At 46.0% G+C, this 24,477-nt stretch overlaps 1 pseudogene; it reads left to right on the top strand.

Annotated features, from left to right (window-relative positions):
- Nucleotides 1–478: 478 nt before the first annotated feature.
- On the top strand, nt 479–23,450 carry LOC120312775 (annotated as a pseudogene).
- Nucleotides 23,451–24,477: the final 1,027 nt, after the last annotated feature.

Raw genomic sequence — 24,477 nt, 5'->3', positions numbered from 1 at the left:
GTGATTTGAGGACCCCCTGGCTGATCGAAAGGCCCATGAGAGAATCAAGATGGTGAGGCAGGGCAGGTGCCAGGTAGCCAAATATATACAAGAATTCCAGGCCATTGCCAACAAGCTGAACTGGCCCGAAGACATCCTCCTTAGCCATTTCAAGGATGGCCTAAACTACTAACTGTATGATGCTTGCTTACCTCGAGGGGACCCATGCCAATTCAATGAATGGTACACCCTGGTGAAGGAAGCAGAGATCGACCTACTGAAGAGGCACCACAACAGAAGACCATGGGGCCACTCGTTTCCTGAGCTGCACTTGAGCCTATGAAACCACCAGCTACGGCCAAGAAGTCAATGGGCTGTTTCAAAGCGGGAGAGAGGGCATTGCACCATAGAATGCTGCTCAAAAGCCCCTCAGTGCAACCCAGACTGATCACCAGCCAGGAAATCAAGGATGTCTGCAGCCAAGCCAAATGAACCCACCATGAGAATGAAAGAGGCTGTGGAGTCCCCAACCCCTGCCAAATGTGGGGAGGGAACTCTGGCCCACACCACAGAGCTGGTGGACACCTCGGATGACAGTTCAGAGGGCAAACCCCTGGTAATTGGACCAATTGCACCGATCCTCAAGACAGTGATTATATTAGCTCCCTCCATACCCGAAGCTGTCAAAGTGAAAGCCTTAATAGACTCTGGCTGCACCCGCTGCCTCATTAGCCCAAAGCTAGTGGGGAACTTGGACATTCCGGTGATGAGGCTGAAACAAGCACTCTCATTTGGCCAGTTAGATGGGTCCATAGCAGGGGGGAGTGCCATCTACCCTAGCCAGTTTGCCAGTCCACCTATCCCTGGGGAACCATGAGGAAGACATAATGTTTGCATTGACTCTAGGACTGTCCAAAGATCCTAGGGCTGGAATGGTTAAAGAAATGGAACCCCTGGGTAAATTGAAAGATGGCAGAACTCAATTTCCTGAAGGAGGATCCGGCAAACTTAAAACCCCAAGGAGCCCTACCAAATTTAGGAACGGAGAAAGCATCAATGGGAAAAGAAAAGGGGCTACCCAAAATACCAGAGAAATACCGAGACCTTGCTGAAGTTTTCAGTGAGGAGAGGGCGGATGAGCTATCTCCTCACCAACCCACGGATTGTGCTATAGAATTCAAGCCTGGGCAAAACTCCCAAAATGCAGACTATACTCTATGGCCCTAAGGAGAAGGAGGAAATGGAAAGATTCATAAATAAAAACCTAGAAAGGGGGTTTATTGAACCTGCCAAGCCTAAAGTCCTCTTTAGAGAGAAGAAGGACAGCACTTTATGCTTGTGCGTGGATTACCACTCCCTGAATGCAATCAGTGAAAGTAACCTATACCCCCTACCCCTCATGAAGGATATGTTATCCCACCTCTCGAACGAAAGAATTTTCACTAAACTAGATATAAGGGAAGCATATTACCACGTTAGGATTAAGGAAGGGGATGAATGGAAAACTGCATTTAATTGCCCAATGGGGTGCTACCAATTCAAAGTTTTGCCATTTGGACTATAAGGGGCCCCCACAGTATTTATGCAATTAATCAACGAGGTACTAAGGGAACACCTATTTAAGGGGGTCCTGGTTTATCTAGACAACATCCTTATCTTCACCGAATCCAAAGAGGAGCATGTCAACCTAGTCAGAGCAGTTTTAAAGAAACTGCGAGCTGTCCACCTATATGCCAAATTATTGAAATGCAAATTCCACCAGGAAAGAATAGACTACCTGGGTTATCGCATATCCCCACAGAGCATTAAAATGGACCCTGAGAAGATCAGAGCAGTACTAGAATGGGCACCACCTCACATAAGGAAGCAGTTGCAAAGTTTCCTAGGTTTCGCAAACTTTTACCGCCAATTCATCCCTCCGTTCACCCAAATAGCCCTACCCCTCACAAACTTACTAAAAATGAAGGGAAAATCCTCAGTGAAATCTAGACAGCCACTAAAATGGACAATGAAATGCCAAGTGGCATTCAAGAGGTTAAAGAGACTTTTTTCTGCCAAACCCGTACTGAGACATGGATAAACCTTTCATAATACAGGCGGACACAAGTGATATGGCAGTGGGGGCTGTACTATTACAAGAAAATGATGAAGGGGTATTGCAACTATGCATGTATATGTCCAAGAAACTCACCGAAACAGAACAGCACTGGCCCATGTAGGAGAAAGAGGCATATGGGGTTCGTTGGTTATTACTTATGTGGCACCAGTTCCTTGAAGGGAATAAAATTCCTTTTCAGGTCTAGACAGACCACAAAAACCTGGAAGCCTTGAAAACACCCAGGAAACTCACTCCAAAGCAAGCCCGCTGGTCCCAGCATTTTCACCAATTCCATTTCATGCTCAAGCACTTGCGGGGGGGGGGGGAGAACTTCCTGGCAATATAACAGCATGCGAGCCACCGATTCTAAACTTATGCCTGAACCACAACTGGCAGTGCCAGTAACCACCAGAGCCCAAGCTAAATTAAAGCCGCAGCTGGGTAGCCAAACTGGCAGCGCCAGTAACCACCAGAGCCCAAGCTAAATTAAAGCCGCAGCTGGGTAGCCAAACCGGAATCAAATTCCAGAAAACTTTGGAAACAGATGAATGGTTCCAGAAAAATAAACATGTGTGCGCAATCAAGGACGGATTGCCATGGGTGGGGAAAAAGTTATATATACCAACCACCCAGAGGATCACTTTTATGCAGCTTTGCCATGACACAAAATCAGCAGGGCATTTTGGATTTGTAAAAACATTACATTTAATTAAAAGACAATTTTGGTGGCTGTCCATGAAAAAGGACATAAAAAGTTATGTGGCCAGCTGCCCAACCTGCACAACTGCTAAGAGGTTGCAAGGGAAATCGCCTGGACTGTTACAACCAGTGGCAAATCCCTCAGCCCCCAGGAAAGAAATAGCCATGGATTTTATAGTGGAATTACCAGAAAGCAATGGAAACACTGTCATCTGGATGGTTACGAACTTGTTTTCCAAACAGGTGCCCTTTATCCCTTGCCAAACAGGTGCCCTTTATCCCTTGCCACAAAAACCTTAGCGAAATTATTTGTGCAGCACATCTACAGACTGCATGGGGCACCCCAACGCATCATATATGATAGGGGAGTGCAATTTACATCAGAATTTTAGAAGGAATTTTTATCCCTCGTAGGAACCACTTAGTGACTGTCATCTAGTCATCATCCTCAATGTAATGGACAATCCGAAGGTTCTAATTCAGTACTTGAGCAATACTTAAGATGCTTTATTAATTTCCAGCAAACGAATTGGATAAACCTACTCCCTTTCGCAGAAGTCGCCTACAATAATGCAGGGGGGCAGGATGTCAGAATCCAATTATATTTCATTTCTATCTATCTCTTGTGATCTAAAATCAAATCTCACTTTTCCCTGGATTCTTGCATACTTCGAAGGGGGAGGGGGAATATGCATGCAGATTTATTGCTTTCACTTCCTCTATTTGCTACAATGTAATCTTTTGTTTACTGACTCTGTGTCTGCTATCCATTACAATGTAACAAATTGCCTCCTGTACTATGCATCTCTCTGAACCTTCTTCTCCCTAACTGGGCAGCTAGGAAAAGGGGGGGGAGAAGTACAAACCTCCTGGACCTGGCTTATCTCTCTGTTCTCAAAAGAAGGTATGAAGAACTGTGGAACATCACACTACAAACGGAGCCAGATTGATGTTATCTCCCCTTTTCCACGATGGAGCTAACACCTGGGGATTGGCCGGTCTGAATCGTCCAGATGAACTGTGGGGTGGGGTTTGCTTGGGGACACTTTAAAGTAATTGATCTGTAAAGAAATCCCTTAAATCCTGTCTATTATGCCTGCTATCAACTACTCTTAATAAAAGTTCCTGTTGGAAGAAATTGTTTCTAAGAATTCTGCTTTCTTAAGATGTGGGATTGAAGAAAAAGAAATTGTAGTTCTCAAACAAATCCCTAGGACAGTGGTGGCGAACCTATGTCAAGGGTGCCAGAGGCAGCACTAGGAGCCCTCTCTGTGGGCACACATGCCATTGCTCCAGCCTTGCCTCCCCCTGTGACCCCCTCCTCTCCAGCAGCCCCCCTGAAGGAGAGTCACCCTTGAGTGTGGCCCACACGGAGCAGCACAGCCAAGGACATGGCAGTCAGGCAGAGTAGACAAGACTCTGTCCTCACACCCCATCATGCAGTTGATGCTGCAGGGCATGGGCAGAGGGTGTGGCCGCCATAGCACTGCTGGGCTGCCTGGGCAATCGGCAGTGGGCCCTGGAGGAAGAGCGGGTGGAAGGCAGGGGGTGGAGTGGGTGCGGGGCCAGTTATTGGGCACCTGGTCTCTAAAAGGTTCGCCATCACTGCCCTAGGAGGATAAGAAAGGCTCGAACAGAATAACAGTTCCTAACTAGGAAACTAGCTGAAAAAAGAATGAATTTCAGATGGTTGATTCCAGAAGGGATCTTAATTTATTGGGAAATGAATGGTGGAAATTATGATGGATCAAAAACAGATACTGATGGTAGCAATATATGCACCTAATGATAAACAAGAGCAATTCTATCAAAAACTATATAAGAAAATAGTAGATCTAACATCAAAATTTTTGTATAATGGGAGACTTTAACACAATAGTAGATGCAACTCTGTGCCAAACAAGGGAAAAAAGTAGGAAACATACTACCTAAAGCATTTTCAAAAATGACAAAAGAATTCTGTATCCAAGATATATGGAGAGAGAAAAACTCAGAGAAACTGCAATACACATTTTATTCAAATAGACATAAATCATGGTCTAGAACTGATATGATATGGACATCTTTGGAATTGAAAGTGATGATGCAAAAAGTGGAGATAGAAACCAACGTTTGGGCAGACCATAACCCAATAAAAATGATTTGGAAAGAAATTAAGAAAAAACAAAGATGGTCCCTGAATTGAAAGAAAAAAGAATTTCTACAATTAACGACAAAGGAAATGGAATTTTTCTTTAAAATAAATAAGAAGGAAGAAATATCGGTTCAAAATGCATGGGACATGGCTAAAGCATATTTTTGAGGGTTGGCTATAACTTATATCTCTAAAAAGAATAAAGAAAAGGAATAATTACAGTTAAAGCTGAGGGAAGAACTTAGAAAGCTAGAATTAGAACTACAAACAGATCCACAAAAGAAAGTGCTTAAGAAACAAAAGGAGATAATAAAGCATAAACTAAACTTGGCTGAGAGGGAAATAATGATTCAACAGATTAAACGGGCTAAACAGAATTTCTTTGAAAATGCTAACAAACTGGGGAGATGGTTAGCATATAGATTGAAAAAAGAAAAAGAAAAAAGAATGATAAATAAGTTACATGATTTAAAAGGAGAAATATAATTCCAAAATGATGCAATGAAAAAAATCATTAAAGATTACTACGAGACACTCTACAAGGCAGAGGAAATCCCCAAAGAAAAAATACAGCTGTATTAAAAAAAAGTAGACTACCAAAAATTCCGGAGAATATTCGAAATATATTAAATGGAAAAATATTAATGATGGAGATTATAGAAGCCATAAAAAGGCAAAAAAAAGAGGATAAGACTCCGAGCCCAGATGGACTACGGAATTTTATACATCATTACAAGATGTATTAAGTCTGACTTTGAAAGAACTATGTAATGAAATTCTTCTGGAGGCTAAAATACCAAAGTCATAGACTGAAGCCAACATTACTTTAATATCTAAACAAGATACTGATCTGACACAAATAAAAAACTATACACCAATATCATTATTAAATGAAACTATAAATTTTTTGCCTTGATAATGGCAGAAAGAATTAAGAAATTTCTGATTGAATTTATACACACAGATCAAAATGGCTTTCTACCTAAAAGACAGATAAAAACTAACTTAAGAATGATCCTTGATGTGTTAGAGTATTATGAAACTCATCCAGGGAAACAGATGGCGTTAATATTCCTTGATGCACAAAAAGCATTTGACAATTTAAACTGGCAATTTATGTTTCAGCAGCTTGTGGAAAGGACTTTGGGGAAAACTTCATAAATGCAATCCAAACAATTTACGATAAACTGCTAGAATAATTTTAAATGGAGATTATACAGAAAATTTTAACATTAAAAAGGGTACAAGACAGGGATGTCCATTATCTCTATTGCTATTTATATTAACATTGGAAGTACTAAATAGAAATATTAGACAAGATATAGAAATTAAAGGATTGGAGATTAAAGATGAAAAATATAAATTACAAGCATTTGCAGATGACTTGGTTTTTATATTGGAAGAGCCACTTGAAACAAGCACTAAATTGCTGGGGAAAATAGAAAAAATTGGAGAAGTGGCAGATCTGAAAATAAACAGAGAAAAGACCAAAGTATTGACAAAGAATCTAACAGAAAAACAGAAAACTCAACTTACCAAAAAACCCCCAAATCTTTTAATAGTTAAAAAAGTTAAGTATTGAGGAATCTACTTAACAGCAAGATGTGTAACAATAAAAGAAGATAATTATGTAAAATTGCCAAAACAAATAAAACTGGATCTGGAAAAATGGAAAAATCTCAAACTGTCCATGCTGGGGAGAATAGCTACAGTGAAAATGAATATTCTACCGAAAATACTCTTCTTATTTCAAATGATTCCTGTAAGACTGGGAAAAGCTTTTTTTGATGAACTGAATTAAAATTTATCTGGCAAGGGAAAAAAGTGTGAATTGAAGTGAAAATGCTACAAGAAGCTAAAGATAGTGAAGGATTTGGATTCCCAGACTGGAGGTTATACTACCGAGCAGCTATTTTAACATGGCTTAAAGAATGGATAATGCTTAGAGATAAAAGACTATTGTATCTAGAGGGGCACAATCTACAGATTCGCTGGCATACCTTTCTGTGGTATGGGAAGAAGAAAATACATAGATATTTTCAAAACCATTTTATAAGGAATGAACTTCTTTTAAAATGGAAAAAAATAAAAGAAAAAGTTTATATCAAGATACCTGAATGGCTTTCAACAATGAAAGCTTTTGTTTACCCAAATTTAAGTAACTCTGATAAAGTTGTGACTTATAAAGACATTTTGGATAATGAAGGAAAATTGAAAGACAGGCAAGATTTACAACAACAAGGTATTGATTTAGTATGGTGGCCATATTTGCAAATTCAAACAATATATGAAAAACAACAGGATTTTATAAAGAACAGACAGTTTGATCAAATATTGTTAAAAACAGATGAAAAGTTGATTAAGAAACTTTATAGATTTCTGCTAAATTTAAAGATGGAAGAAGAACAAGTAAAAGAAACAATGATAATATGGGTAAAGAACTTTGGATATACCATAGAATTGGAAGAGTGGCAAAAACTGTGGGAAAGAAATATTAAACTAACTAAAGCAGTGCCATAGAAATAAAACTTGTATAAAATGTTTTACAGATGGCATATGACACCAATGAGATTAGCAAAATTGTTTAAAAATGCTTCAAATAATTGCTGGAAATGTAAATAAAGGCCTGGTACCTATTATCACATCTAGTGGACATGCCCTAAAGCAAAAAGGTTTTGGGTTATGATACATATATGGTTGGAGAAGATGACTTAAAAACAGATAGATTTTAAACCAGAATTGTTTTTGTTAGGAATAATAGGAGCTAACTATGAGAAGGAGAGCGGATATCTAATACTACATGTACTAACAGCAGCAAGAATTGTATTTGCCCAGTATTGGAAAAATGAAAACTTACCAACTGAAGAAGTATTAATCAAGTAAATTTTAGAATGTGCAGAAATGGATAGATAGACCTTAGAGATTAAAGAGAAAGAAGACTCAGTTTACTTTAGAACAGTGGTTCTCAACCTTCCTAATAGCGTGATCCTTTAATACAGTTCCTCATGTTGTGGTGACCCCCAACCATAAAATTATTCCAGGGTCATGCAACCTCGTGACAAGCAAAGTTAGTGGGGAAACCAGATTCACTGAACAACCATGTTATTAATTTAATCTCTCTCCCTCTTTCTTTCACTCTCTCCCCCTCTCTCCCTCTCCCTCTTTCCTCTCCCCCTCTATTTCTCCCTTTCTTTCTCTCTCTCCCTTTCTCTCTCCCTCTCTCTTCTTTCTCTCTCTCTCCCTCTCTCTCCCTCTCTTCTCTCTCCTCTTTCTCCCTCTCCTCTTTCTCTCTCTCCCTCTCTCTATTTCTTTCTCCCTCTCAAAGATCCTTAAAATCCTTAAAAGTTATGTTTGGGTGGAAGACTTTTTCTTTTCCATCTCCTGCTTCCATTCTGGTTGCTTGGCCCCCTGTCTCAGGGTCACCTTTCTTGATTCTTTTCCTCACTCGCTTTTCTTTCCAACGCCCATTGACCAGCGAGGCTTGTGGTCCCGTGTCTCCACCACTTCTTCTCCTGAGAAATCTGACCTCTCGGATCCCAACATCTAGCAAGGTTCCAATTGGGTCAGCGGCTCTCTTTCCAGGGAATTTTCCCCCTTTCTTGCTCCAATGTCTGACATGGTAATTTTTTGCAAAATCCCCTGGCAAGGGTCTCCCTTCCAGGTGGATTAATTTTGCAAATGCTGTCTAATGTAAGGACCCACCCCACTTTTCATCTTAAGAAGACAGAACTCTTGGAATAATTCTTCCAACAGGCATCCTTTATTAAGAGAAAATGGTTGCAGGTGTTCTAGACAGGACTTGGGGTCGAAGCTCTCCCATTCAAGGTTTTAAGGGGTTTCCCAGTAGCCCCACCCAATCACCCCCTACTTCCAGTGACAGTCTCAGGCATTACACTCCCACCCCCTTTTCCTTACTGCCGGCTGGATGGAGACTTCAGAGAAAACTACATGAAAGGTAATAGCCCCCTTTGTTATGATTAGGCCTTTTGGTGCTATCCACATTCAGTTCCTTTGAAGTGTACTGAAGGAAGTGAGGGCCATAAAGCCCCTTTGTTCACCCCTTCCCTTCATTGTATGACAGAATCCCGAGAAGGCAGAAATGGGGTTTTCTATAGTTGATAACTAGAGATGAAATATAATTGTATTCTGACAACAAGTTTGCGGGTCGCCAGCTAATGGGCACAGAGGTCGGCGCTACGGCGGCCTCCCCTTCACCTTCCTCACTGGCCAAAGTGTTGCTGGACATTCCAGCTGACAGGTGCAGGTCTGGAGGTAGCCAGCTGACGGGTGCAGGAGGTCAGTGCCGTGGCAGCCTCCATGCCGCCTGCTTCTTAGGCTGGAGCAGTTGCCAGGGCTTGCATGGTCGCCAGCAGTGGGGAGCGAGTCAGCGGCCATTGGGGACCACGCCAGCAGTCCTGTGCCATGGAGGCTTGAGGCACGGAGGTGCGGGATGTGGGAAGCAGAGCGGCACGGTGCCATGGGAGGAAGCAGGACAGGGGGGAGGGGTTACCTGCATCCTTCCAGCTGAACTCTGGAAGCCTGCCTGAATGAAGAATTTTAGGGGGTGTTGAAAGGGAGACAGACTGAGGGCTGTATTAAGACCATAGATGGCTGCATAAGGAGAGTGGAAGGGAGGTGAATTTGGGGTGGAGCAGAAAACATGGGGAGAAGGTGTTAGGAAATAAGCACCAAGGTACATAATGCCTTGCAAGGGATTCCCAAGTGTTCCCTAATTGTTTTTCCTCTCTCCTCTGTGCGAGAAAAACTTTTGCGGTGTAAATCTGAAACCAGGTGTTCCTGTGAGGTAGCGCAGGAGGTCCTTGGGAAAGGCTAGTAAAGCTTGGCGTTTCCTCTCTCCCAATCACCTTCCTCTTCTTCACCCCCTTCCCCGGCCTGCCTGCGATCTTAGCTTGCAGCTCTGTGGCTTTTATTTGCTTAGCCTAGCCAAGCTTTCTTCCACCCACCCCGTTCCCGAGAGTGCCAAGGAAGCATGGCAGAAACAAATGAATTGGGATTGTGGTGCCTTTGGGAAGCTGATCATGCTTTGAACCTTAGGAGAGGAGGAGTCCCTTCCTCCTTCCCTCCTTCTCTCCCTGCCAAGCCCCCGTGGGCTCGATATGAACGGACAGGGGAGGGGTCGAGGACAACGTGTGGGGCAGCAAAGGAGACCAGCGGCCGGCGCTGTTCTACCTGGAGTGTGGGTGTCGGCTCTGTGGGCATCCCGACCAATAGCTGAGCAGCTCCAACTTCTGGCCGCTGAACAGCTGAGTCCTCCGGGAGGCATTGTGAGCCCTGAGAGGTATTGCAAACTCGTGGGGAGGTGAGAAGGAAAAGAAGATGGAAGAGAGTGAGGCTGCAACAGAGAGAGCGGTGTCTTGGTTCCTAAGACCATTGGAAATATGTGTTTTCCGATGGTCTTAGGCGACCTCTGTGAAAAGGTCATTCGACTCCCAAAAGGGTCACGACCCACAGGTTGAGAACCACTGCTTTAGAACATGAGATAACTTTTATCAATGGCTAGAAAAACGAATACTTTTAATATTGTTTTAAGCAGTTTTGGTGATGCTTTACAATAGCTGTCTTTGAGAGTTTTTTTGTAAACCATCCTGGATTTCTCAAAAACATTTAATTTTGAATTAGATGTTGATTTAATAAATTAGGCAGAAGAAACAAATATTTAAATACATCTAAATCCCACAGACCTACTGCCTCCTAGGTGCATACTGCAGAGAAAATAAGTCATTGCATTTCTAGTCAGAATAGCCACAGGATTATGAGAACTGTGGTCCATGACAGGGCTTTTCAACCAGTGGTATGTTGGCACTTGGCAGGTGGTATGCATACGATAGATTGAGCAGCACTGTAAAAAAAAAGTGTAAAAGTGGATGAGGTGAAGCAGCAGCAGTGCTGCACAGGCTTGTGGAAAAGTCAGCTGGAACTGCATGTTGCCTGGGTCATGCTGAGAGCCCAGGATCAGCGTATGCAATTCCAGCTGATTGTGGGTGGTAGGTAGCCTCGCGTAATCTTCAGGCAGAGATTCAGCTGGATCTGCGAGAGGCATTGCCTGAGTCCTGCTGACGGGAAGAGAAGAGATGATATTGAAGGGGATGGGGGAAGAGATATTGAAGGGGGTGGGGGAAGAGATGATATTGAAGGAGGTGAGGGAAGAGATGATATTGAGGGGGTGGGGGAAGAGATATTGAAGGGGGTGGGGAAGAAATGATATTGAAAGGGGTGGGGAAGAGATGATATTGAAGGACGTGGGGGAAAAGATGACATTGAAGGGGGTGGAGGAATTGAAGGGGTTGGGGAAGAGATGATATTGAAGGGGGTGGGGAAAGAAATATTGAAGGGGTGGGGAAATAATATTGAAGGGGTGGGGGAAGAGATGATATTGAAGGGGTGGGGGAAGTCTGTGTGTGTGTGTGTGTGTGTGTGTGTGTGTGAGAGAGAGAGAGAGAGAGAGAGAGAGAGAGAGAGAGAGAGAGAGACCCCCTTTTTGTAAGTTTGTTTACTCTGCAATGCTTTCCTTTCCCCACACTTTTGCTTCCCTGCTGGCTTAATCTCTCTTTCTCTCTCTCCCTCACACACAAAAACTTTTCCTGCTTTCCCCCCCTTCTCACCCTTTTCCTCCAGCTGCACCTGAATGGAGTGGGTGGAGATTAAAAAAAATAGAGAAGGGGGAAGAAAGGGGGAGGCTCCCCTTTTTTATAACACCTTGGCTTCTTCCTCCTCCTCTTCCCCTCCTGTCTGTCTCTCTCACTCTCGCTCTCTTTCACACACACACACACACACACACACAAACCCTTCCTGCTTTCTCCTCATCCTTTCTCTCCAGCCATCACACATTGCCAGCCGCCAGCAGTTCCAGGCTGCAGCTCTGCATGACTGCTGCATTCCCCTCTCCGGCCCTACAATGTGGCGAAGAGGGCAAATGAGAGCCGGCCGATGTTTGACTTGTGCCATTGCGCACTCTCATCTCCGTGCCTTTCATCCCACAGGCCAGGGGTGCCCTAGGGCGCTAGGCTTACAGAACGCTAGGCCCAAGTGAGGAAAGGCGTGGTGCAGCAGAGCCAGATGAGGAGAGCCCCAGCAAAATGGGGAATGGCCAGGCGTGATGGGCGATGCTGGGAGGGGTGGGGTGAGGCAAATGAGCTGAAGCTGCTGCTGCAAACCACCAGCCCCTGAGCACTCACCATTTCCTGTGCGTGCACCGTGAGGGCGCCCAGCCAGGTTGGGGTGGGTCAGGGCTGGGACAGCGGTGGCTGGTCCATTGCCATTTCTAGGACAGCCCCGAGGGGCCAAATTTGGGCCCTCTCCGGCCTGGCCCCAGCACCTGCTCTCTAGGCAGAAAACTTTGCAGCTCTGCCTACAGAGCCATCAAAGCTATAGCTGAAACTGGACATTTGCCATGATATGCGAGGCGACTGTTTGCCTCCGGCCGTGCCATGCCAAAACTGGCCGCCACTGTTTCATCCCATCTGCCACATGGATCGCACTGCTGCTGCCACTTAGAAAAAACCTTTTCTGAGGTCCGGAGCTGACATCTATGGTCGTGGGGCTATTTTGTGGTGCGCCAGCGGCCCGATCTGGGTGATGGGGGCCTGGAAAATGCTTATGCCACCAGATCTAGGGCTGCAGCGCGATTTCGCTCCCCCCCCATGGCTGATCTGGGTGGCAGAAGCATTTTCCAAGCTCTGGAGCTCACATCCATGGCCACGGAGCAATTTTACGGTGTGCCAGTATCCCGATCCAGGCGCTGGAGGCCTGAAAAATGCTTCCGCCACCTGGATCTAGGGCTGTAGAGTGATTTTGCTTCTCCCCCATGGCCTATTTGGGTAGCAGAAGCATTTTCCAAGCCTCTGGAGCTTGCATCCATAGTCATGGAGTGATTTTACAGTACATCAGCAGCCCGATCCAGGTGCTGGAGGCCTGGAAAATGCTGTGGGTGAGGGGGAAGGGCAGCAGTGTGATATATGCAGTTGGGGGAAACGGCAGCAACAGCATGATCCGCATGGTGGCTGGTTGGGAACAGCAGTGGCAACAGTGCGATTCGCATGGCAGGTGGGGGCGGCGGCACATGATCCGTGTTGCGGGGGAATGGCAGCGGTAGCATGATCCACATGGCTGTTGGGGGGGGGAAGGCGGCAGTGGCAGGGTGATCCACACGGTGGGTGGGCGATTTTGTGCTCTCCCTACAGCCAATCCAAGTGGCAGAGGCCTTTTCCAGGCCTCCGGAGCCTGGGTCGGGCGGCTGGGGTGCTGCAAAAGTTACTCCGGAGGCTTATCTGGACTCGTGATGGCAGCTGCCTCCACCATCCAGCCCGGATTTGCCCAGCTCTTGCAGTTCCTTCCTGGCTCTCAGTGCAGAGAGAAAGAGAGCTGAGAATGCAGGCGCATGTGGAAACGCAGAGGGGAGCAGTTTGGCCCCACTTCCCTTCAGGGCAATGGTGCATGTGCCCAAGGGATGACTCTGCCACCACCATAGGTTCACCACCACAGGATTAGGGACTGCTCAGGCCATCTGACTGGCTATCTTGTGAAACTCTCACACACATACTCCAGAACAAGCCTACCGGCTTGCTTTATCTTATGGATTTGTTCTTCTGCTTTGAGGACAATGGATGCATCCTCAAACCTTGCTTTCAGTTCTAAGAGGAAGAGATGGGGGTCCTCCAGTTCAGGGGCTTGCTCATTATATAAATTATTCAGCCATTCGGATGCCTCTCCCTCTAAGCTGGATGCAGTCACATCGACCATAATAGCTGGGTCCGGGTAGAGATAGGCACAGCGGCTCAAATGAGAGTGCACTTGACCTCTTGAAATACGTTATATGCTGGAGTCATTGAAAGACTGGTGAATTTAAATGTTCATTTTCTCTTAATCTTATGGGTGTACAGTATTATGGTAATTTTGCAGATCAACCTTCTAATGGAGTTGTAAAGGAAAAGACTGAAATAATATTGTGTTTTGGACACTTAAAAGGGGATCATAAAAAAAGCCCAGAATACTTTTTAAAAGGTATCTTATAGAGTGGAATGTATTGAGGGTAAACAAGGATATTTAATGTTTTAATGTTATGTTAACTATGACCACAGTAACTGGACAGAGGCATAGCCAATTTTAATTATTTGCTGTTATCTAGAACATGGGTGTCAAACTCAATTTCACTGAGGGATGCATCAGCATTGTGATTGCCCTCGGGGGGGTGTACGTGGCCAGGGTGGGTGTGGCCTACTGGGTGGGCATGGATGTAGTGGGTGTGGCCAGGGTGGGCATGGCCAGATCTACATCATTCACGTCAAGGGTACCTGTGGGGGCCTGGGCAGGAGTGGGACAGATCTGAGGGTCTCTGGCAGAAGGGGGTGGGACCAGGGCAAGTGTCAAGGCATGGTCCACTGGAGGAGCCTCATTGTTCCATGAGGGGGGCGCTGGATGGTGGTGTGGGCTGCTGGGAGCCCTGGACAGCAGAGGTCAAATGCCCAGCCTCACCCTCAAGCACCCAGCCTCACCCTCAAGCACCCTCACCCAAGCCCAGCCCCACTTCCCAAGGGGAGCCCAGTTGCACTTACCTCTTCCTTAAGGCTGCTGCTCATGTGCTTGCTCTCCTTACCCAGGTTGCTCATGATGGGTACAAGAGCAAAGTCAGAGGGAGGCCCATTCTCTCTCCATGGGAGGAGATCTGGCTTTGTATCCAAAACTTCCTTAGCAATAGGATGGGAGACCCCCAGGATAGGCCAAGAGGAGGGGGCAAGGGGATGGTGAAAGGGTAGCAGGGCAGGACTAAGGCAGGACCCTTCCCTCAGACCCTTCCTCCCTCTCATTCCAATCTTCTTCCTTCCTAAGAACAGAGTGGTGGGAAAATATTTGAGATGAGGGAGGGAGAAAAACAGGCAAGAAACTCAGCTGAGGAGGTGTCACCCTTTGTGAGGAATGAAGAAATACACCATAGCCTGGAAGTGGCCAGCACATGGCCCTCACCTACTTTACATATCTGGCTTGGTGGGCTCTGGAGGAATGAGCAGTGTGACAGTCAATGTTACCTGTGCAATGCCACCCAGCCCCCAGCTTGCCCGGTTTCGGCAGGCAGCGGGGCACTTTCCTCACAGCACCAAGTGGTTGAACCAGGCTGTACAAATCCAAAAAGAAGCGCAATGCCATCCAGCCCCCAGCCTGCCTGGTTTCAGCAGGCAGTGGGGTGCTGTCCTCACAGCACCGAGATTGAGCCGGGTGATGCAAAGCTGAAACTGGGCAGGCTGGTGGCTAGGCAGCATTGCACTTCTCATCAGATTTGTGCCATCCGGCTCAGCTCTTGGCACTGTGAGAGTGCCCCACTGCCTGCTGAAACCGGGCAGGGTGGGAGCTGGTTGGCCTCACATCTCTTTTTGGATTTGTGCCACCTAGCTTAGCCTCTCAGCACTGTGAGGAGAGTGCCCCACTGCCTGCCAAAACCCCTCCCACAGAGCCCATCAAGCCAGATATGTGAAGTAGGCAAGGGCCATTTGCTGGCCACTTCCAGGTGATGGTGCATTTCTTCATTCCTCACAAAGGGTAATGCCTCCCCAGCATTCACCCAGGGGGTGGGGCCGACACAGCAGAGGCTGGTTCCTCACTGTTTCCAGATAGCCTCGTGGAGCTAAGACTGAATGCGTTTCAGCATAGATGGCCACCACAAAATGTTACATTGGCTCCTGGCTGGCCTGGGCCAGGGTCAAGGCAGCAGGGGGCATTCCTTCACTGTTTCCAGGATTGCTTTGCGGGCCAAATGAAACCACTTTGTGGGCTGCATCCGGCCCTAGGCCTTGTGTTTGACATGTCTGATCTAGAGTGTGTACGGGGTTTTGCACTCCAGATGTAGTAGATAGATTCCATTTTCTCCAGGCTGAGCATGGTACAAAAACTTCCCATTGGAAATGAGTGCTTGCTGCTTCCAGAGGGAGTAGAGTAGAGTAGAGTAGAGTAGAGTAGAGTAGAGTAGAGTAGAGTAGAATAGAATAGAATAGAATAGAATAGAATAGAATAGAATAGAATAGAATAGAATAGAATAGAATAGAATAGAATTGGAAGGTACTTTGCATTTCAACAGTTGTCCAATCTCTTCTTAAAAACTTCCAGAGTTGGAGCATTCACAATCTCTGGAGGCAAGCTGTTCCATTGATTAATTATTCTAACCGTTAGGAAACTGAGAAGGCATGGTAGACCTTGAGCCGAGGTGGCGCAGCAGTTAGAGTGCAGTACTGCAGGCCACTTTAGCTGACTGTGTTCAGCAGGTCAGCGGTTCAAATCTCACCGGCTCAAGTTGACTCAGCCTTCCATCCTTCCGGGGTAGGTAAAATGAGGACCCAGATTGTTGGGGGCAATGTATATATATATATATATATATATATATATATATATATATATATATATATATATATGTAGGTCTTTGGTTGTTCGGGTTTTCTCCCGCGTAAAATTGGAAGTGTCTTGGCGACGTTTCGACGAAGTCCCATTCGTCATCTTCAGGCTGGTGTTTTCAGCTTCGTGCTTCGAGCAGCAATGTGTGGTCTTAGCTGTTTCTTCCTTTTAACTGCCAGTGGGGGTATGAACTGATTGGGTGGGAGCTTGGCTGTGTTCTGATTGGGTGGAGGTGTGTTCTGATTGGTTAGGGGCGTGGCTGTGCTCTGATTGGCTGGGGGGTTGGCTGTGCTCTGATTGGCTGGGGGGTTGGTTGTGCTCTGATTGGCTGGGGGAGTGTTATGTTTGGTTGTGCTCAGGTTAGTCTGAGTTGCAGAGGGGTTTAAGATTTTGGGCTGCCTTGCTATTTTTTGGCTTCGCGTTTGTGGTCGTGCCTCATTTTCATGGAGGGTGTCAGTTTGCTTCGTGTATGGATTGGAGGGCTTTGAAGTGGCTAATGATGCAGCTCTGGTATGGCTTCTGGTTTGTGGTCGTGCCTCATCATCGGTGTGGCTTTGGGTTTGCTTTTTGCGTGGATGTGTGGTGGTGACATCCTGTGTGGTTTTTGTGAGTGTGGGTCTGGTATCATTTTTTGTATTAGGGAGTCGTTTGTCAATAAGGGCGGGTTTCCAAATGGCTGGTAGGCGGGAGGTATCATCTCGCTTGTTCATGCTGTGTGGGCGTTTTTCTATCTCGATGGCTTCTCTGATTATTCTGTTATTAAAATGTTCACTTTTGGCAATGGTTCTGGTATTTTTAAAGTCAATTTCATGTCCTGTGGCTTTAAGGTGTTGGACCAGGGAAGATGTTGGTTCCTCTTTTTTGACTGAGTTCTTATGTTCTTCAATGCGTGCACTTATTCTTCTGTTGGTTTGTCCGATGTATGTGGTGGGACAAGTGGTGCATGGGATTTCGTATACTCCTTGATTTTCTAATTCAATTTTATCTTTGGGGTTTCTAAGGATGGTGGATATTTTTCTGTTTGTGCAGAATGCTGTTTTGATGTTGTGTTTATGGAGGATCTTACTGATTCTGTCTGTGGTGCCTTTTATGTATGGGAGGAGGGCTTTGCCGTTTTCTTGTTCTTGTCTTGGATTTTAGTGGGGGTTTCTTTTTGGATTAGGTTTGTAATCTTATTTCTTTGGAATCCATTGGATGTTAGTACATTGGTGAGAGTGTGTAGTTCGGGTTTTAGGTGTTGTTCGTCAGCTAAGCGTTTTGTTCTGGAGATGAGTGTCTTGGCTACAGAGTTGATCTGTGCTGGGTGGTGGTGTGAGAGAGCGTGCAGATAGCGGTTTGTGTGTGTTTTCTTCTGGTAGATGGTGTGTCCTAGGGAGCCATTGGATTTCTTGTAGACTAAGACATCCAGGAAGGGAAGTTGGTTGTTAGCTTCTGTTTCCATGGTGAACTGTATTTTGGGGTGTAGGCTGTTGAGGTGTGTGAGGAAGTTGTCCAGTTTTTCTTTCCCATGTGGCCAGATTATGAAGGTGTCGTCTACGTATCTGAGCCAGAGTTTGGGTTTGTGATCCGATTTTTCTAGAGCTTGGGTTTCAAAGTGTTCCATGTAGAGGTTGGCAATGACAGGTGAGAGGGGTGATCCCATGGGTGCTCCTTCTGTTTGTTTGTATTTTTGTCCATTATAGATGAAGTATGTGTTGGATAGGCAGTGGTTGGTCAGATCTAAGATGTGTTTGGGGGGGTTATATTTGTTTTGGATAGCTGTCAAGGCTTCTTTGATAGGCACTTGGGTGAAGAGGGATATGACATCGAAGCTCACAAGTAGGTCGCTGGGCTGTAAGTTTTGTTTCTTTATGATCTCTATAAAGTGGAATGAGTTTTTTACGTGTGAGGTGATGGATTCTGCATAGGGCTGTAGTTGTTTGGCGAGAAATTTGGCTAGGTTTTGTAGAGGTGAGCCTATGGAGCTGACTATAGGTCTGAGTGGGATTCCTTCCTTGTGTATCTTGGGGAGACCATAGAGTTTGGGGCATCTGGATGATTTCTCTCTGGGAATGATTCTTTGCTGGATCTCTTCGCTAATGGGAGAGGTTTTTATTTTGGATCTGGTGGTTTTTTCCAGGTAGGTGGTGGGATCTGTATTTAGGGGTTTGTATGTGGAGTCTTGGAGTAGGTTGGTTAATTTGGTTTGGTAGTCAGATGTGTTCATAACCACCGTGGCGTTGCCCTTGTCTGCTGGTAGGATTATTATGCTGGTGTCTTCTTTCAGGTTACGTAGTGCTGTCTGTTCCTCTTTGGGTAAGTTGCTTTTGGGTGGCTTGCTGGTACAGAGGATGTTGGTGATTTCGAGTCTGATTCTGTTAGCATCGTCGGGGTTGATTTTGGTCAGCTGGTTTCAACTCCACATATAATGGTTTCAGTGGGGATGTGTTTGGGAGTGACTGCAAAGTTGAATCCTTTGGAAAGGACATTGGTTTCGGCTTTGGTGAGGATCCTATCTGAGATGTTATGCACTGTTTGTTTCATGTGTGGCTGTGAGGGAGGAGGGGTTTGTTTCTGGCGTTCTTGTAGTCTTCGGAGTTTGTTGGTGTGTGTATCTGTCTTGAGGGTGGTCTGTGTTTCGGCTCTCCAGACGGCGAGTTGTTTGGATTTGTCCCAAAGTGCGGGGTGGATCTTGTTGCTGAGTTTGAGGTGGAGTGTGAGGAGATCTTTGTTAATTCGGTCTAGGAGGAATCTTTTTGTGTGAAGTTCATTTCTGATTAGGGCCAATTCTGTTCTTTTCAGGATCCGTTTGGTGGCTGCAGAGTTGGAGTGGAATTTCAGTTGGAAACATGTGGGGATTAGATTTTGATCTCGGCAGTTGCGTAGGAATGCGAGGTCGCATAAAATGGAAGCTCTTTGGACTTCAAGTTTTTCATAGGTCCTGGTCAGATGGTGGATTTCCTCCCCGTAGAGGTTCAATATTTGTTTTCTGAGGTTTTCGCGGGTGTTTGTATGTAGGTCTTTGGTTGTTCGGGTTTTCTCCCGCGTAAAATTGGAAGTGTCTTGGCGACGTTTCGACGAAGTCCCATTCGTCATCTTCAGGCTGGTGTTTTCAGCTTCGTGCTTCGAGCAGCAATGTGTGGTCTTAGCTGTTTCTTCCTTTTAACTGCCAGTGGGGGTATGAACTGATTGGGTGGGAGCTTGGCTGTGTTCTGATTGGGTGGAGGTGTGTTCTGATTGGTTAGGGGCTTGGCTGTGCTCTGATTGGCTGGGGGGTTGGCTGTGCTCTGATTGGCTGGGGGGTTGGCTGTGCTCTGATTGGCTGGGGGAGTGTTCTGTTTGGTTGTGCTCAGGTTAGTCTGAGTTGCAGGGGGTTTAAGATTTTGGGCTGCCTTGCTATTTTTTGGCTTCGCGTTGTGGTCGTGCCTCATTCCACTTTATAGAGATCATAAAGAAACAAAACTTACAGCCCAGCGACCTACTTGTGAGCTTTGATGTCATATCCCTCTTCACCCAAGTGCCTATCAAAGAAGCCTTGACAGCTATCCAAAACAAATATAACCCCCCCAAACACATCTTAGATCTGACCAACCACTGCCTATCCAACACATACTTCATCTATAATGGACAAAAATACAAACAAACAGAAGGAGCACCCATGGGATCACCCCTCTCACCTGTCATTGCCAACCTCTACATGGAACACTTTGAAACCCAAGCTCTAGAAAAATCGGATCACAAACCCAAACTCTGGCTCAGATACGTAGACGACACCTTCATAATCTGGCCACATGGGAAAGAAAAACTGGACAACTTCCTCACACACCTCAACAGCCTACACCCCAAAATACAGTTCACCATGGAAACAGAAGCTAACAACCAACTTCCCTTCCTGGATGTCTTAGTCTACAAGAAATCCAATGGCTCCCTAGGACACACCATCTACCAGAAGCTATCTCACGCTCTCACACCACCACCCAGCACAGATCAACTCTGTAGCCAAGACACTCATCTCCAGAACAAAACGCTTAGCTGACGAACAACACCTAAAAACGAACTACACACTCTCACCAATGTACTAACATCCAATGGATTCCAAAGAAATAAGATTACAAACCTAATCCAAAAAGAAACCCCCACTAAAATCCAAGACGAAGAACAAGAAAACGGCAAAGCCCTCCTCCCATACATAAAAGGCACCACAGACAGAATCAGTAAGATCCTCCATAAACACAACATCAAAACAGCATTCTGCACAAACAGAAAAATATCCACCATCCTTAGAAACCCCAAAGATAAAATTGAATTAGAAAATCAAGGAGTATACGAAATCCCATGCACCACTTGTCCCACCACATACATCGGACAAACCAACAGAAGAATAAGTGCACGCATTGAAGAACATAAGAACTCAGTCAAAAAAGAGGAACCAACATCTTCCCTGGTCCAACACCTTAAAGCCACAGGACATGAAATTGACTTTAAAAATACCAGAACCATTGCCAAAAGTGAACATTTTAATAACAGAATAATCAGAGAAGCCATCGAGATAGAAAAACGCCCACACAGCATGAACAAGCGAGATGATACCTCCCGCCTACCAGCCATTTGGAAACCCGCCCTTATTGACAAACGACTCCCTAATACAAAAAATGATACCAGACCCACACTCACAAAAACCACACAGGATGTCACCACCACACATCCACGCAAAACGCAAACCCAAAGCCACACCGATGATGAGGCACGACCACAAACCAGAAGCCAGACCAGAGCTGCATCATTAGCCACTTCAAAGCCCTCCAATCCATACACGAAGCAAACTGACACCCTCCATGAAAATGAGGCACGACCACAAACGCGAAGCCAAAAAATAGCAAGGCAGCCCAAAATCTTAAACCCCTCTGCAACTCAGACTAACCTGAGCACAACCAAACATAACACTCCCCCAGCCAATCAGAGCACAACCAACCCCCCAGCCAATCAGAGCACAGCCAACCCCCCAGCCAATCAGAGCACAGCCACGCCCCTAACCAATCAGAACACACCTCCACCCAATCAGAACACAGCCAAGCTCCCACCCAATCAGTTCATACCCCCACTGGCAGTTAAAAGGAAGAAACAGCTAAGACCACACATTGCTGCTCGAAGCACGAAGCTGAAAACACCAGCCTGAAGATGACGAATGGGACTTCGTCGAAACGTCGCCAAGACACTTCCAATTTTACGCGGGAGAAAACCCGAACAACCAAAGACCTATATACAAACACCCGCGAAAACCTCAGAAAACAAATATATATATATATATATATATATATATATATATTGCTTACTGATGTACACCGCTTAGAGAGTGCTTGCACTTAAAGCGGTATATAAGTCTCATAAATAAATAAATAAATAAATCTGGATGAACTGAACTTCTGTGCTCGTGGCACTAACTATGACAGTGATGGCGAACCTTTTAGAGGCCGAGTGCCCAAACTGCAACCCAAAACCCACTTATTTATCACCGGGTGCCAGGTGGGTGTGGCCCACTGGATGGGCATGGCTGTGGCCATGGCAGACTGGATGGGTGTGACCAAGGTGGGTGTGGTCGTAGGGAGGGATGCCTGTGGGGGCCAGGCAGGGTTGGGGGAGATCCAGGGGGTCTCTGGCAGGTGGACGGTGGGTAGGAGGCTCATCCTGAGGGGTGAGGTGAGGCAAGGCGAGGCAGGGCAGGGATGCCATTGTTGCAGGGCAAGGCGAGGCGGGGGTTGGGGTGTCGGCTGCCTGACACCATCGGCCCCCGCACACAGAGGCCAGCGAGTGCATGGGAGCTGACAGTGTCCGTCAGCAGCCACAGCCTGCCGGCCTATTGACTGGCACACTTTGGGGCTCTGCAGCCCACCCCCAGTAGTTCAGAGAAGCTACCTCTGAGCTGGCTGGCCGACCGACAGTTGAGGAGGCAATGCAGTGGGTCATGCCTAGGAAAAGGAGAGCATGTGAGGCCAGGAGGGATGGGAGGGGGGAGGGAAACCAGCCATGCTGGGATGCATCCGGTCACGTGGGACCTCAGCGAGTTAGCAGGCGGCTGGTTGAAGAGGGACAGTTGCCATCTCCAGGACATGGTGTGTGTGCCCAAAGAGAGTTTTGGGTGCCACCTCTGGCACGCATGCCTTAGGTTCACCACCACTGGACTATGACACGGACTTCACCCTGCTTGTGCCAGCCCTGAAGCTCCACAACCAAAACCAGCCTGTTACCCTAGACATGCTCCACTCTGCTTTATGTCATTCCTGACTGAGCTTGTGAATCTTTGACAAAGAGCCATCAGCAAGTGAAAGGACTGTTAAACTATCATGGAGCATCTCAACTTGCTGATGCTTCCTTTGTTAAAGGTGGAGCAGAATGGCACCCTCATCTCCGTCATCCTGGAGTTGAGCAAATGTACATCCTGTCCATGGTATCCTTCAAGGGCTCTCTGGTTGTGGCCCAGAGCTAGCTGATTGAGAACCACTTCTGGGATGGGAAGATTACTGAGGAAGTCATCAGTGGCTTCAACCTTGTCCCTGTTTGCTTGTACAAAGGCTAAAAGGAGAAATGGCACCTGTCCTTTGCCTGCAGTGAGGTGCAGCTGAACAGGTACATCTCCAGCAGCCTCATGCAAGCCTACTAGGCCTGCAAGGCCATCATCATCAAGTTGCTCTCACACCCAAGGCCATCAGCCTCTATCACCTGTGCACTATCCCAACTATCTGTTGCAGAAGGATTACACTGCCCACTTTCTGTTGATCCTGATCAACGATCTGCAGCACTGCCTGGTGAACAAGCTCTTCCCCAACTACTTAATTCCCCAGTGCAACATGCTGGAGTACCTCTCTGAGGACACGGTCATGCTCCATGCCTGCAAGCTGTCCTCAGTGCGCTCTGATCCTTCTGAGCACCTTCAGATGGTCATTGAGCACATCAAAGCTCCAACAGAGGGGCAACACTACCAGCATCCTTTACCTCCAGTTGGACAGTGGGGACCCCAACCAGCTCAATGACCAGCTGGTGACAGAATCCTGACAAGTCCATTTTGGTCTTCATCAACCCTGACAATATCACATGCCCCACTTTAGACTGTGGAATCACTTCATTCACCTGAGTTTACCTGGATCTGTTTCCTTTGTCAACATATGAGCCTGAGAAGGGGGCTGCAGGAGGGGTAGTCTTGTACTTGGATTTGCTGCTACCCTGACTTGGAGATAGGCCTATCCAGCATTCTCCCAGTCCACCTTGACTGAATGCACATCTGGCTATCTCCTTCAGCAAAAATCCCCCTCTACCTTCAGCACATCCCCTTCTCTGGTGAGGTGGGCTAGATCCTCTTAGTATAATTGGCTTCCTATTTCCCCTTTCCCTATTTTCAGAGGATGACCATGAGAAACGCCTGGTGGAAAAGTTAGCCAGTTCCTGCTGCTTGGCTAGTTTGTCCATCTGTCCCTGGGCTCACCCAGAGAGACCTAAAGGAGGTTTGGAGCGATGATCCAACCGGTGTCTCTGAGTCAAGGGTATGAGATCCTGAAACAGTTGGTCTTAGCGTATGTCCTTAGTCAAAGCCTTAGTTCCAAGCAATTAAAGGACAGGCCTTGAGAATGGTTCATGCACACTCACAACTGACCTTGCTTGCTGTGACTTTTGATATGTCTGTCTGTCTGTCTGTCTGTCTGGTGATTGGCCCAAAGTCACTCAGCCAGCTTTCATGCCTAAAATATGTGAATTATATGCCTTAACACAAGCCTTAGAATGTTGAAGGAGCAAGAATGTACTATAGAAATATGGAAAGAGAGAAAAATGGGAAGTAGAAGAAAGTGGAAGTGGATGTTGAATAAAGCAATAGGTAGGACAAAGAAGCAGCCACTGAAGGGAGAGATCATTGATACTTTTGTATGGTTAATGGTTGGTTAATATATGATATGTAAACAACTAAATAAAAAACTTTATATTAACATCTAGTGGTGAGGCTATTTCAATGCATTCAAATTGATTTTAAATTACTTCAAGTGGGAGAAATTCCACAATATGAAACTAATGACATGTTTATAAAGGATTAGATACTGGGGCTGTTCTGCTTTGTCTTTTCTCAGGAAGCAAGGATTGCTAGCCCAGATACCTCCATTGGAGTTTGCTGTCCACAAGTTGCAGCCTGGTGATTGGATTCTGATAA

Source organism: Crotalus tigris, unplaced genomic scaffold (genome assembly GCF_016545835.1).
Source record: "Crotalus tigris isolate CLP2741 ecotype Arizona unplaced genomic scaffold, ASM1654583v1 scf7180000018540.1288718, whole genome shotgun sequence".
Taxonomy (NCBI): domain Eukaryota; kingdom Metazoa; phylum Chordata; class Lepidosauria; order Squamata; family Viperidae; genus Crotalus; species Crotalus tigris.
Note: the sequence above shows the minus strand (reverse complement) of the source record. Positions and strands in the feature narration are given on the sequence as shown.